The following is a 15695-nucleotide window of genomic DNA, read 5'->3' as shown; positions in this document are numbered from 1 at the left end:
TTAGGAGAAATTACGCAGCAGGTTAGGGTAATTAACGTAGCAGGTCAGGAGTATGAAGTTAAGATTAGCTAAATGCAACAACAACAAAAAATTACGTTAATTTGACGAAAGCCCTGACCGTGAAAGAGCCCCTCACTTATACTACATTTCCCAGAAGTCTGCGCTGTGTGAATGAGCTGTAGATGTCAACAGCTAAGTGCTGAAGGTTCGTTTTACTCCAATTTTTGTAAACAAAGTAAATCTAAACAAACACTATATGTCACGACTTCTGCCGAAGTCGATGCCTCTCCTTGTTCGGGCGGTGCTCGGCGGTCGACGTCACCGGTCTTCTAGCCATCATTGATCCATTTTTCATTTTCAATTGGGTTTGTCTTGTCTTCCAACACACCTGGTTCCAATCCCATTCATTACATGTTGTGTATTTAACCCTCTGTTTCCCCTCGTGTCCTTGTCAGAGATTGTTTGTTGTTATGCTAGTGATATTCGATTGGTGCGCGACGGGTTCTTGTACCCACGTTTATTTTATTATGTACTTTGGTTTTGGAGTTTTTGTTTTACGTTGTTAAACTACTCCATTTATACCAAGTTTGATTCTCCTGCGCCTGACTTCCCTGCCACCTACATACACGGCATGACACTATATAGCCTCAAAACATGGTTAAAACTATAATTTAGATGGTCAGCCCTTGCATCCATAACCCTGTCTATGAATATGAGAGTGGCTACATTTCTCCAGCCCCATCCCTTACCTTTTTACCAGGGAATTATCTTTGTTATTGTTTAAACTGCTGATTGCAGCAATAATGATGAGGAATGAGGATGTTGTTCTTCAATCTAAATTAATTATACATATGAATTTTAGGAGCGAAACAGAACAGACTTGGACTTTCTCAAAAGATAGGTGGAAATCCAACAGAAATGGGAGAAGGAAAGGTTTGATTGTGACGCACCCACCACTATTGGTGAAAGCACATAGTAAGTCTACTTGGACCATTATTATCATCATCACAGACCTACTTTAGTTTTCACGCCCACTTCTCCCAACCTAATGTACCACCCTTTCATTCACAGCAAAAACAAGTACTTTGTCACCCACCCCTACTTGAATGGAAGGCTGCATCTCAGTCATACTTTCTGCCTTTTGAAGTAAGATATATATATATAGATTTGATTTGTAGATGCACTACGTGTAGGTCTTATTACGTTCAAGATCCTCTGTGAAAAATGTATTTTACACATTGCTCTTTTTTTCTTTGTAGTTTGCTGCTGGTTTCCATTGCTTGAAAGGGAGGTAATGCCTATTTCCATTTGGGTTGCATTGTACAGGAAGCTTGCTGTGCACATCAAACATGATTGGCTGTTATTTAAGAAGATTACATTCATCTTAATTCACAGGCCTGTGCAAGCAAGCTGAAGTGAGAGATGGAGGTTCCCTGATGAGAAGGAAGAGAACCTCAAGTTTGCAGATGAGTTCATCTTTAAAGACAAATCTAAGGGCATAAAGGTGAACATTTTATGCAAATATCAATTGATCCTCTGCACTACTTGTAAGCTTGGGGGAAATTGTTTCCTTTAATGCACAATTCAAGATTTAACTTATCTCTTGTGTGTGATCTTTAGAGCAAAGCAGTGGCAAAGGCTGTAGTTCCAATGGGACATTATGTGGTCTCTGGGGTTGAGTGACAAGGAGATGGTGCTGTTTGCCAACATGGAGCACTGGCTGGAGTACTTCCCACCCCAGGCCGTGAAAGACCAAAAGATGATGGGTGTAAAGGTGACTGATTATGACAAGAAACCATAAAACTGAGCTTGTTTCTTAATTTTATCTTATTCAGTACCAGGAAGCCTGATGTTAACCAATATACATACATTTGTTTCATGAGAACTGATTCCTAACTCGAGATCTGTGCTAATAACTTACGTTTTCTTGCAAATCTCGCATTTACATCAATGTATAATTATTGTGGAAGTGTGTGGATCTCAAGTTAAGATTCAGACCTGAATGTGCAGAGCAACAGCCATGCTTTAGTTCACTTTGAAAAAGTATTTCAGCTGCTGACAATGTTATTAAAAAAGGTGATATATCACAGATGGTACTGGCGACGCGCCTTCATCACAACCGTTGTGAAACCTTTCTACAACTCCTTAGTGAGGTGGCAGTTTATCACCCTAAATGAGAGTAATACATTAAAGTTTGGTAAAAGGTAAGCTGTTGGAAATGGTTATAAATATCCCTGCATTTTCCATGTAGCATTATTACATTGTCATGCCATTACTTTTTGCAGGTATACCATCTAATCACCGAAAGATGGAAAGCTGTGTATGGACCACGACAGGCAGACTGGAGATGTAAAATGTTCTTACCACTACATAATCTCAATGAGTTGTGTGACTATAGCTCTGCAGCTTTTGTCATCAAAGCCCCATATACTACCCACCACGGCGACCTGTATGCTCTCGTTGGCTGATCCTCACTACATATTTGTCGCCAAACCCACTGGCTCCAGGTCATCTATAAGTCTTTGCTAGGTAAACCTCCGCCTTATCTTAGCTCACTGGTCACCATAGCAACACCCACCCGTAGCACGCGCTCCAGCAGGTATATTTCACTGGTCAGTTCCGAAGCCAACTCCTCCTTTAGCTGCCTTTCCTTCCAGTTCTCTGCTGCCAATGACTGGAACGAATTGCAAAAATCACTGAAGTTGGAGACTTGTATCTCCCTCACTAACTTTAAGCGTCAGCTGTCAGAGCAGCTTACCGATCGCTGCAGCTGTAAACAGCCCATCTGTAAATCGCCCATCCAACCAACTACCTACCTCATCCCCATATTTGTTTTGGTTTTTCTGCTCTTTTGCACACCAGTATTTCTACCTGCACATCCTCATCTGCACATATATCACTCCAGGGTAAATTGCTAAATTGTAATTACTTCGCCACTATTAGACTATTTATTGCCTAACTTCATTACTTCATTTGCACACACTGTATACAGATTTTTCTATTGTGTTGACTGTACGATTGTTTATTCCATGTGTAACTCTGTGTTGTTTTTGTCGCACTGCTTTGCTTTATCTTGGCCTGGTCGCAGTTGTAAATGAGAACTTGTTCTCAACTGGCCTACCTGGTTAAATAAAGGTGAAATAAAAAAAATCATCCTGTTTTTACATTCTAGGGATCTACAGGATTACACCCTCATTAAGATGGAGGTTGTCGAGCCCTACCCTGCAAAACTAAGGTACTCCTCTATGTGAACCCGACTCACTGTATTTTATTATGTAGAATGAGACTCGGAACAACTTTATCATTTATGTAACAAATCAATTTTGTGTTGTTAATTGTGACATAAGGTGCAAGTTGGTTGTCGTAATAGCAGGTTACAGCAGATTATAGCAGGTTGCTGCGTGAGAATACAATATTTTTTTTGCACTCTTCTGAACACTATTTTCCTGGTCCCTGCAGTGGCATTAACAATCAGAGCATCTTCTTGGTGGCAGCTACTCTCAGACCAGAGCATGTTTGGCCAGACTAACTGCTGGGTCCATCCTGACATCAAGTACATAGCCTTCGAGACGGCCAGTGGAGACGTGTTCATCAACACACGGAGGTCTGCTAGGAACATGTCTTACCAGGGCTTCAAAAAAAGAAGAACGGCAAGGTCACAGGGATCATGGATGTTCTGGGAAAGAGAGGTACATTTAAATTACATCCTTATGTTTAAGTATCTGCACATACACTTACACACTGCAACTTATGTGAGCCTGACACATACACACACACTACATCTCATGTGACCACACACACTCACTTTTAACTCTCTCCGTAGAATATTCTTGGATGTGCTCTTAGTGCCCCGCTGACATCTTACCAAACCATCTATGCTCTGCCCATGCTCACCATCAAGGAGGACAAAGGTATTGGAATAGTCAAGAATGCTCCAAATACCACTTAATTGCTTCCATGATGTCTCTGCTCCAGCACGTCAAGATCGGGCTTGAGGCCTTCCTCCTTTTGAAGAGCTAAAGTGAGGAAGGCACAAGTCATTGTAGAGCACAGTAAACATTGAAATAAAGTAAAAAGATGGTTACTGATTTAGGCCCTGAGGGAATGCTGCACACAACTCCCACAGCATTGCTCTTAGATTGCCTCTTTTGCTATGAGTCATTACGATGAATTATTTTGGTCTGTTTTGCTCCAGGGGTTTACATCTGCATTGAAATGGTCTGACTAAATTGAAACGTCAGAATGCAGATGTCTATGGCTTTATTCTCTCGCTCATGCACAATGTCCCGTGTTTGGTAGAGAAAACATTCTCTGAGGACACCGCAGGGGCATTTTTGTGCCTCTGGGTGTTGGTTGTGTTTCTCATGTGACTTTGGTCTACTTGCTTTGTGACACCCAGGCACTGGAATTGTCACCAGCGTTCCGTCCGATGCACCCGATGACGTCGCTGCCCTCAGGGATATAAAAAATAAACAGGTGATGCTTTAACTGTACTACTTAAGTATTTACTTTGTGCTTGTTTGTGGCTACTGGTTAGTTAACCTATGCATTGCAAAATATGTTTTGGTAAATGAAGTAATTGGAGATCACTTGGATTCCTCTTATAGGTCCTGAGAGAAAAATATGGAATCAAAAACAAGATGGTCTTACCTTTTGAGCTGGTAAGCTGCCTCTCGCAACCTTTATTTGGTTGTAAATGACCAGACAGTGTACTGTGTGCCTTGTACTCACGCTGCTCTACTCCAGCTGCCCATCATTGAGATCCCTGGCTATGGGAATCTGTCGGCTCCTCCAGTTCTGTGACCAGTTGACAATCCCGAGCCACAATGACCGTGAGAAGCTGGCAGAGGCCAAGGAGAGGGGCTACCTCGAGGGCTTCTATGAAGGAGTGAGTCCTAATGGCAACACATAACATCTCAACTATGCATACATGTAATACAATACCACTTTATTTATCCTCGTAGGACAGCTATGGCTACAGAGGTGCAGCAGACCTATACAACAACCTAGAATAATATAAGTAAAGTCAACAACATAGTTTGTAATGAAGTGTCTTCTTTTCTCAGATCATGCAGGTTGAAGGCTACAAGGGCCGAAAAAGTGCAGGACGTCAATAAACCCATCCAGAATACAATGATGGAGGAGAAGGTACCCTGGTTGAAATCCATTATTTCATACTGTCGGGAAGAGTGGGGTGTGCCCGACTAAACAAGTGGAAACAGAGTAAACACACAACAGAGTTCAAGGTTCATAAGCTTTTACTCTAGCTTTCAGTGTCTCTGGAGTTCTTGTCCACAAGCCATTCAGGCAAGAGGGTGGTTAAAGATGGTGGCGATGTGGCCTCACTAGCAGAGTCTGTGGCAGGCGAGCGTAAACACAGTGTGAGTAGGCTGGCTGTCTTCCTAACTGCTCCTGCTGAGTGAGGTCCAGCCTGCGCTCTTGTGCCAGTCAGTTGATTAAGGAATGCCTTGCAGGTTTGCTGATTAGTAATCTTGTACAGGTGTGTTGGGTGAGAGGAGTTGTGGAGCTGTCTTCGGCTGGCCTGGTTTTGAACGTAGTGCAGTCTTCCGCAGTGCTGAACTGAGTGCTGCTGTCCATGGTGCTGCACTGGGACTCCTTCACCTATGCCCATGCTTCTCACGCTGCCACAGATACCACACCAATCTATATTTATTGTGTTCATGTTTATGCTTTTTAACTATATTGGTTGTTGACGTGGGCTCTTTGCTACGGTTGTTGACGTGGGCTGTTTGCTACGGTTGTTGACGTGGGCTGTTTGCTACGGTTGTTGACGTGGGCTGTTTGCTACGGTTGTTGACGTGGGCTGTTTGCTACGGTTGTTGACGTGGGCTGTTTGCTACGGTTGTTGACGTGGGCTGTTTGCTACGGTTGTTGACGTGGGCTGTTTGCTACGGTTGTTGACGTGGGCTGTTTACTACGGTTGTTGACGTGGGCTCTTTGCTACGGTTGTTGACGTGGGCTGTTTGCTACGGTTGTTGACGTGGGCTGTTTGCTACGGTTGTTGACGTGGGCTGTTTGCTACGGTTGTTGACGTGGGCTGTTTGCTACGGTTGTTGACGTGGGCTGTTTGCTACGGTTGTTGACGTGGGCTCTTTGCTACGGTTGTTGACGTGGGCTGTTTGCTACGGTTGTTGACGTGGGCTGTTTGCTACAGTTGTTGACGTGGGCTCTTTGCTACGGTTGTTGACGTGGGCTGTTTGCTGATGTGTTTGATACGTTTCTTTGTTATGCATTAGTGTGTTCTAACCTGGACCTCTACCAATGTTCCAGGGCCAAGCTTTGATATCTATGGAGCCAGAGAAGCAGGTGATGTGTGGTGGCACTCTGTGACCACACACTCTTTAGGTGATGAGATGAGAAAGAACTGTGAGGCCACTCTGGACTGGCTCCAGGAGCATGCCTGCTCTCGTACCTATGACCTGGGTGAGGAGGGGGACAGGCACATGGGGTAGGATCAGTGGAGTGAGTTTGGACAGGGGGCAGGATCAGGGAAATTAGTTTGGAGATTGGACATGATCAGTGGAGTTAGTTTGGACAGGGAACATGGGACAGGATCAGTGGAGTTAGTTTGGACGGGGACATGGGACAAGTATCAGTGGAGTTAGTTTGGACGGGGGACATGGGACAGGATCAGTGGAGTTAGTTTGGACGGGGGACATGGGACAGGATCAGTGGAGTTAGTTTGGACAGGGGCATGGGACAGGATCAGTGGAGTTAGTTTGGACAAAGGACAAGATCAGTGGAGTTAGTTTGGACAGGGGCATGGGACAGGATCAGTGGAGTTAGTTTGGACAAAGGACAAGATCAGTGGAGTTAGTTTGGACAGGGGACAGGATCAGTGGAGTTAGTTTGGACATGGGACAGGATCAGTGGAGTTAGTTTGGACGGGGACATGGGACAGGATAAGTGGAGTTAGTTTGGACGGGGGACATGGGACAGGATCAGTGGAGTTAGTTTGGACGGGGGACATGGGACAGGATCAGTGGAGTTAGTTTGGACGGGGGACATGGGACAGAATCAGTGGAGTTAGTTTGGACAGGGGACATGGGACAGGATCAGTGGAGTTAGTTTGGACAGGGGACATGGGACAGGATCAGTGGAGTTAGTTTGGACGGGGGACATGGGACAGGATCAGTGGAGTTAGTTTGGACGGGGGACATGGGACAGGATCAGTGGAGTTAGTTTGGACAGGACACATGGGACAGAATCAGTGGAGTTAGTTTGGACAGGGGACATGGGACAGGATCAGTGGAGTTAGTTTGGTGTCACAGCAAAGCATGTCCTGTGCAGGGCCAGGATTTTTACTGACCATGTGACCTGACAACTCTTGGCGTGGTTCTACCAGTAACATACAGTCTGACTAAACTCTGGGCCCAGTTCTACCAGTAACATACAGTCTGACTAAACTCTGGGCCCAGTTCTACTTATAACACACAGTCTGACTAAACTCTGGGCCTAGTTCTACCTATAACATACAGTCTGACTAAAGTCTGGGCCCGAAACGGAACTTCGTCAGTTCAAACACACTGAGTGTTCACATCCAAAAATATATACATTTCACCTCATATGACCATTGCGGACATAACGCATGGTGGGTGCAAAAAACATTTGTATATCTCTAATAATTAGATAACAATGAGATGGGGGCATGTAATGGTTCCAGAAAATAACCTCTCACGTCCGGGAACACATATTTTGAGAACAGAGGCTTTGGGGAAGTTTGGGATGGTGTAAAATTTGCTTGGAGGCAAAATACCCAGAATAAGGAAGCATGTTTTAGTAGATAATGTGCCAAACTACAGGAAGGACACATGTTTCACATTCTTAATGATCAGTTATCCATTACAATGGAGGAACCAGCGTGTAAAACCACACACATTTTATGATAAGCATATCCCTTACCGTTCACACTAGAAGGTGGTTGATTGTTTTTCTTTCTAGGTTTTTTTTTTGTCCGGTGTGCTTGTTGCTATAGGAACAAGGTTGCCATGGGACCAGCAGTGGCTAATCGAGTCCCTGTCTGACTCGACCATTTACATGGCCTACGACACCGTGGCTCACTTCCTCTAGGGGGAGTGCTCAACAGACAGGGACCTTCGCCTCAAGGGATCAAGTGTTCACCACTCTCTACTCTCACATGGTCATTTAATTTAGTGGAAATAGGCTTCTGTAGATGCAGACTGAGGGCATTATAACTCCTTAATATGACCTTTTCAACACATTATTGCAATACAGAAAGTTTGTATTGTAATAGTTGGAGATATGATTATAATTATTATATAATATATTATATAATATATAATTATATATATAATTATATGATTACATTTTGCACATGCATATACAGTTGAAGTCGGAAGTTTACATACACCTTAGCCAAATACATTTAAACTCAGTTTTTCACAATTCCTGACATTTAATCCTAGTAAAGATTCCCTGTCTTAGGTCAGTTAAGATCACCACTTTATTTTAAGAATGTGAAATGTCAGAATAATAGTAGAGAGAATGATTTATTTCAGCTTTTATTTCTTTCATCACTTTCCCACTGGGTCAGAAGTTTACATACACTCAATTAGTATTTGGTAGCATTGCCTTTAAATTGATTAACTTGGGTCAAACGTTTCGGGTAGCCTTCCACAAGCTTCCCACAATAAGTTGGGGGAATTGTGGCCCATTCCTCCTGACAGAGCTGGTGTAACTGAGTCAGGTGTTTAGGCCTCCTTGCTCGCACACACTTTTTCAGTTCTGCCCACAAATATTCTATATGATTGAGGTCAGGGCGTTGTGATGGCAACTCCACTACGTTGACTTTGTTGTCCTTAAGTCATTTTGCCACAACTTTGGAAGTATGCTTGGGGTCATTGTCCATTTGGAAGACCATTTGCGACCAAGCTTTAACTTCCTGACTGATGTCTTGAGATGTTGCTTCAATATATCCACGTAATTTTCCTTTCTTATGAAGCCATCTATTTTGTGAAGTGCACCAGTGCCTCCTGCAGCAAAGCACCCCCACAACATGATGCTGCCACCCACGTGTTTCACGGTTGGGATGGTGTTCTTCGGCTTGCAAGCATCCCCCTTTTTCCTCCAAACATAACAATGGTCATTATGGTCAAACAGTTCTATTTTTGTTTCATCAGACCAGAGGACATTTCTCCAAAAAGTACCATCTTTGTCCCCATGTGCAGTTGCAAACCGTAGTCTGGCTTTTTTATGGCGGTTTTGGAGCAGTGGCTTCTTCCTTGCTGAGCGGCCTTTCAGGTTATGTCGATATAGGACTCGTTTTACTGTGGATATAGAAACTTTTGTATCTGTTTCCTCCAGCATCTTCACAAGGTCATTTGCTGTTTTGCACCGAAGTACGTTCATCTCTAGGAGACAGAACGCGTCTCCTTCCTGAGTCGAATGACGGCTGCGTGGTCCCATGGTGTTTATACTTGCGTAATATTGTTTGTACAGATGAACATGGTACCTTCAGGTGTTTGGAAGTTGCTCCCAAGGATGAACCAGACTTGTGGAGGACTACCATTTTTTTTTCTGAGGTCTTGGCTGATTTCTTGTGATTTTCCCATGATGTCAAGCAAAGAGGCACTGAGTTTGAAGGTAGGCCTTGAAATACATCCATAGGTACGCCTCCAATTGACTCAAATTATGTCAATTAGCCTATCAGAAACTTCTAAAGTCCTGACATCATTTTCTGGAATTTTTCAAGCTGTTTAAAGGCACAGTCAACTTAGCGTATGTAAACTTCTGACCCACTGGAATTGTGATACAGTGAATTATAAGTGAAATAATCTGCCTGTAAACAATTGTTGGAAAAATTACTTGTGTTAAGCACAAAGTAGATGTCCTAACCGACTTGCCAAAACTATTGTTTGTTAACAAGAAATTTGTGGAGTGGTTGTAAAAATTAGTTTTAATGACTCCAACCTAAGTGTATGTAAACTTCTGACTTCAACCTTATTTTGTGGAAGAGGATGAAAGCAGTGTGCCAGAGTTTTTTAAATCCCAATAGTTGGTTATGGATACAGTGGAGCCACTTTATAATCTGAGTCTCTGTGTCTGTGCTCTCTCTGTCTCCCCTTCTCTCTCTGTCTGTCAGGCCAGAACAGATGACCAGGGAGGTGTGGGACTTCATCTTCTTTAAGAGCTCTCCCTTCCCCCAAGATGGAGATCCCCAAGGAACACCTGTAGAGGCTGAGGAGGGAGTTTGAGTACTTGTACACCATGGATGCCCGTGTGTCTGGGAAGGACCTGGTGCCCAACCACTTGTACAACCACGTGGCTGTGTGGCCCAAAGACAGGTGAGATGAACCCCCAGCCTGGCTACCTGCCTGTCTGCCGGCCTGCCTCTCTACGGTGTTAGGGCTGCTACAGGGATACAAGCTATTTGGGCTTTATGGGAATGTTGTTTTGCTATATTGAATGCTGGAATGCTGTATTGATTGAGTTAATTGAGCCTTCATTTTATGATGAAATGGGTGCGGGTGCTGTATATTAATGAGACCTGGAAGTGGTTTGTTTGTCTTTTCTGATTTATGCAGTTTTGGGTGAACTTGTACGTCCTATTCTTGACATACTATAAGACTAATGTCCACATACATTAGATACAGCTGGTGTCCTTACAAGTGTAGAATAATTATGCAGTTCCATACCTCTATTATTTGAAAGGATTGGCAGGATAAGCCTAATTACTGCAGGGTGTAACCAGTTATGGGGTAAGGCACTGTGCAGATGGTACGGATGGGAAGACAACCCCTCTAGAGATTCTCATGTTTTGAAGGAGATTATCTTTGTGTATATAGCAGAAAATGACTGCAGGCAGTCCGGGTGAATGGTCACCTGTTACTGAACTCTGAAAAGGCACGTTTTCCCTTCTCTGAAAGAGGTTTTGTTAACTACAAACAAGTCACCGATGCACTGAACTCTCTCTGTCGCCTGCTCTGGCATCACGGGACCTGTGTGTTTGATATGGTCTGAAGACGCCAAGTGTCATGCACAAATAGGTGTGTGTGTGTGTGTGTGTGTGTGTGTGTGTGTGTGTGTGTGTGTGTGTGTGTGTGTGTGTGTGTGTGTGTGTGTGTGATCCTACTGACAGTCTTTGTTCATATTCATCAGATGGCAACATCTTCACTCTGAGTATCGCCATCTCCAAGTTCTCTGCTGACGGTAAGTAGGGCCCTATAAGCCTTCCAGCCTCTTAACTCAACATCTCCTAATTACTAGGCAGCTTTATGAGAGCAACAGTCATTATTTTACAGGCCTTTTCTCCAGAAGTCATTAGCATAATCAATTAGTCATTCTTTACTTCTTGATGCCTAAATGTTTCCTGCTATTTCTCTGATTAAAGGGTGGGTTTGCTTTAGTAGGGAAACAGAAGAGGAATTGGAAGGGGTAGCAGAGCAGTGAGATAGCGTTTCCTGCATTCCTTCTGACCACCTCTTCCTACTTGGAGAGTAGAAATAAACACTATGGTCAGGCCCAGAGTGGTAGTCGTAAATTAGTCATGTTGATTTGATGCCATTCCTCTGGCTGATTGCTTCCTTCTGGTTATTTATGAAGAAGTGGGACTGCCTAAATGCACTGTTCTCTTCACATACTTTTGTAGAAGACAGGAGAGGGGATGGAGGAGGGATTATGTAAGGCTGTCATTATGCATCATTATACTAATTGCAAAAATTCTGCTTTTAGTGTCAAAGTGCTTTGTTTCTACCAGTGCCACTGTAATATGGTGTGTGTGTGTGTGTGTGTGTGTGTGTGTGTGTGTGTGTGTGTGTGTGTGTGTGTGTGTGTGTGTGTCCTGAGTGTTAAGCACAGCCTTACCATGTTGTGTGTGTCCTGAGTGTTAAACACAGCCTTACCATGTTGTGTGTGTCCTGAGTGTTAAACACAGCCTTACTGTGTTGTGTGTGTCCTGAGTGTTAAACACAGCCTTACCATGTTGTGTGTGTCCTGAGTGTTAAACACAGCCTTACCATGTTGTGTGTGTCCTGAGTGTTAAACACAGCCTTACCATGTTGTGTGTGTCCTGAGTGTTAAACACAGCCTTACTGTGTTGTGTGTGTCCTGAGTGTTAAACACAGCCTTACTGTGTTGTGTGTGCCCTGAGTGTTAAACACAGCCTTACCATGTTGTGTGTGTCCTGAGTGTAAAACACAGCCTTACCGTGTTGTGTGTGTCCTGAGTGTAAAACACAGCCTTACCATGTTGTGTGTGTCCTGAGTGTAAAACACAGCCTTACCATGTTGTGTGTGTCCTGAGTGTAAAACACAGCCTTACCATGTTGTCCGTGTCCTTGCCCATGGATGTCCAGGGGACACAGTGGAAGACGCTAACTTTGTGGAGGCCATGGCCAATGCTGGTGTCCTGCACCTCTACACCTGGGTGGAGTGTTTCAAGGAGATGATAGCCAATCAGAACAACCTGAGGACAGGGCCAGCTTTTGCCAGGTAGTTTGCAATGTCCAATGAGATAATTGAATCTAACACAGTGTGGAATCATCATCCAAGCTCCAACGAATTTATCTCCATCAAGGAGAAATGTTCTTTATTTCTGGCCATTTTGAGTCTGTAATTAAACCCACAAATGCTGATGATCCAGATACTCAACTAGTCTAAAGGCCAGTTTTATTGCTTCTTTAACAGTTTTCAGCTGTGCTAACATAATTGCAAAAGGGTTTTGTAATGATCAATTAGCCTTTAAAATTATAAACATGGATTAGTTAACAAAATGTGCCATTGGAACACAGGAGTGATGGTTGCTGATAATGGGCCTCTATACGCCTATGTAGATATTCCATAAAAAAAATCTGCCATTTCCAGCTACAATAGTCATTTACAACAATAACGATGTATACACTGTATTTCTGATCAATTTTATGTTATTTTTGTTTTTAAAAAAAAATGACATTTCTAAGTGACCCCAAACTTTTGAATGGTAGTGTATATTCCATTTAGCAGACGCTTTTATCCAGAGCGACTTAGTCATCCGTGCCCCAGTGGGAATCAAACCGATGATCCTTGACATTGCAAGTGCCACACTCTACCAACTGAGCCACATAGGACCATGGTTCACTATAACCAGCAGATGTACACATTATAATAGGTTATGCATTAGGCCTGGGACGATACCAGTATCGCAATATTTTTTCCATGCTGCCAAAAACGAAAACACGCAGCAGACCAAAGTCTTTGGTCCTGTATGTATGTAAAACTTGATGTATGTAAAATATTGGGTGCTATAGCTTGGAAAATAAATAAATGTCACTCTGGATAACAAAATAACGATGTTTGTTTTCTTTTTGGTAGATTGTTTATTTTTAGGATCAGCTTTTCCTACTGAAGTTGGAACCACAACCCAAAAAATAGCAAGCTTGTTTTGGACATGAAGTAACACCATAATGGCCCTTCCTGTCTCCCACAGACTGGTTATACCAAGCAACCTGCAGCCACCCAAGAGCAGGATTATATCTAGCTACCTGGCGCCCCCCAAGAGCAAGGTTATATCTAGCTACCTGCAGCCACACGAGCAAGGTTATATCTAGCTACCTGCAGCCACACAAGAGCAAGGTTATTTCACGCTACCTGCAGCCACCCAAGAGCAAGGTTATTTCACGCTACCTGCAGCCACCCAAGAGCAAGGTTATATCTAGCTTCCTGCAGCCACCCAAGAGCAAGGTTTTATCTAGCTGCCTGCAGCCACCCAAGAGCAAGGTTTTATCTAGCTGCCTGCAGCCACCCAAGACCAAGGTTATATCTAGCAACCTGCAGCCACCCAAGAGCAAGGCTAAATCTAGCTACCTGGCGCTCCCCGAAAAGCAAGATAACATAATGCTCAGTGCTCTGCCAAGGGACAATCCATTTGTACCAGTAATAGCTGGTGAGTGAATATTGAATGGATACTTAGAGATGTTGGCAATAATGCCTTTATCTATTTCCCTAGAGTCAGGTGAACTCGTGGATACCATTTATGGCTCTGCGTCCAGTATGAAGGAAGTTAGAGGTAGTTTCACATGCCAATGCTAACTAGCATTAGCGCAATGACTGGAAGTTTACAGGAACAGTGAGCATGCGAGCTACTCCCATAGACTTCTAGTCACTGTGCTGTTCCCATTGATTTTTGTCAATGCGATAAGGCTGTTAGCAACTTCCAGGGGCGCAACAATGGTTTTAGAAGTGGGGGGGACATTATTGTTATTATTATTATTTTATTGGCTAGGGAAACTGACAGATCAATACTTGGCTATACAGACTCACATTGCGCTGAAAAAAAACATACATATATATATATATATATATATATATATATATATATATATATATATATATATATATATATATATGAGAGAGAATATATATATAGAGAATATATAGAAGATCATCAAAGGTAAGGCATTTATTATATCGCTATTTCTGACTTTTGTGGGTCTTCAATCACTATATGGGTCTTCAATCATTTCATCTTGATTGACTCTGATCCAGTGAGTGAGGCAGAAATAATAAAAGAATAGCTAGTGAGCAAAACTTTCCAACTATCCCCTTAAAACTTCTTATGGGCAGGTGGGACGGTAGGAAATTGCAGAGCTCGAAATTCAAACTACAGAATTATAAATATTTAACTTTCATAAAATCACAAGTGTAATACATCAAAATAAAGATTAACTTCTTGTTAATCCAGCCGCTGTGTCAGATTTCAAAAAGGCTTTACGGCGAAAGCACACCATGTGATTATCTGAGGACAGCACCTCGCATACAAAACCATGAAAAACATATTTCAACCAGGCAGGTGCGACACGAAAGTCAGAAAAAACTATATAATAAATGCCTTACCTTTGATGATCTTCTTCTGTTGGCACTCCAAAAGGTCCCAGTTACATCACAAATGGTCCTTTTGTTCGAAAATGTCCTTCTTTATATCCATAAAAACTCAGTTTGGCTGGCGCGCTTCAGTCAATAATCCACACAGTTTCCCTCCATCAAAATGCATACAAAATGAATCGCAAACGTTACTAATGAACTTTTCCAAACAAGTCCAACAACGTTTATAATCAAACCTTATGTACCCTAATACGTAAATAAACAATAAAGTTTAAGACGGAGAATCGTTATTGTCTTTACCGGAGGAAAATACCAAAGAACGCGTTCTCATTCACTCACTTGGAAACACTACAGCCAAAATGGGAGCCACCTAGAAAAACAAACATTTCTGGCTCATTTTTCCAAAAACCAGCCTGAAACTCTTTCTAAAGACTGTTGACATCTAGTGGAAGCCCTAGGAACTGCAATCTGGGAGGACTTCGCCTTATAATAAAAGTGACAGCCATTGAAAATAGTGGTAGGCTGAAATGTTTTTGTCCTCAGGGTTTCGCCTGACATATCAGTTCTGTTATACTCACAGACATTTTTTTAACCGTTTTAGAAATTTAGAGTGTTTTCTATCCAAATCTACCAATTATATGCATATCCTAGCTTCTGGGCCTGAGTAACAGGCAGTTTACTTTAGGCATGCTTTTCATCCAGACGTGAAAATACTGATCCCTACCCAAGAAAGGTTCATCTTAATGTGCAAGTGCTGTAGCCCTTTACACTCGTACTTGTATACGTGTTGAAAATGGCAGAGTTGTGCACTGATAAACGCTTAAATTGTAACTCAGTGGCTGTACAGCTATAGATGAC

The 15695-nt window shown here is 42.8% G+C and overlaps 1 pseudogene; it reads left to right on the top strand.

The window, feature by feature from the left end:
• The first annotated feature begins 712 nt into the window (after nt 1-712).
• The window catches only part of LOC106603821 (leucine--tRNA ligase, cytoplasmic-like), a 34854-nt pseudogene continuing 19871 nt past the window's right edge, over nt 713-15695 (top strand).

The sequence above is a fragment of the Salmo salar genome, chromosome ssa04, assembly GCF_905237065.1.
Source record: "Salmo salar chromosome ssa04, Ssal_v3.1, whole genome shotgun sequence".
Classification (NCBI taxonomy): Eukaryota; Metazoa; Chordata; class Actinopteri; order Salmoniformes; family Salmonidae; genus Salmo; species Salmo salar.
The sequence above is the reverse complement of the archived record's forward strand: the minus strand, read 5'-3'. Positions and strand labels throughout refer to the sequence as shown.